The following is a 296-nucleotide window of genomic DNA, read 5'->3' on the forward strand; positions in this document are numbered from 1 at the left end:
CTGCAGATTTATTCCAGCAATAAACTTGTTTGGTCATCTGAATCCTTTGCATTTTTTTAATTCAAGAGGATCACATGAAGCTTCTATCCTAACTAGTTTTTAGACTTCACGGAATAAACTTAGGGAGAAAAAGAAAAATTCAGGATTAGAAAGTGCCCCTCAAAGTATGAGTATAGGAATGGAGTGAAATTTCCAAGTCAAGCTGTGCACAGCGGGAAACTCGCACCTTTATCTACTGCTGAGACCGACAGGCAAAAGGACCAACATACAGGCAGTGACTGCTTTTCAGAATTTAT

This window comes from Gavia stellata, chromosome 2 (genome assembly GCF_030936135.1).
Source record: "Gavia stellata isolate bGavSte3 chromosome 2, bGavSte3.hap2, whole genome shotgun sequence".
NCBI classification, from domain to species: Eukaryota; Metazoa; Chordata; class Aves; order Gaviiformes; family Gaviidae; genus Gavia; species Gavia stellata.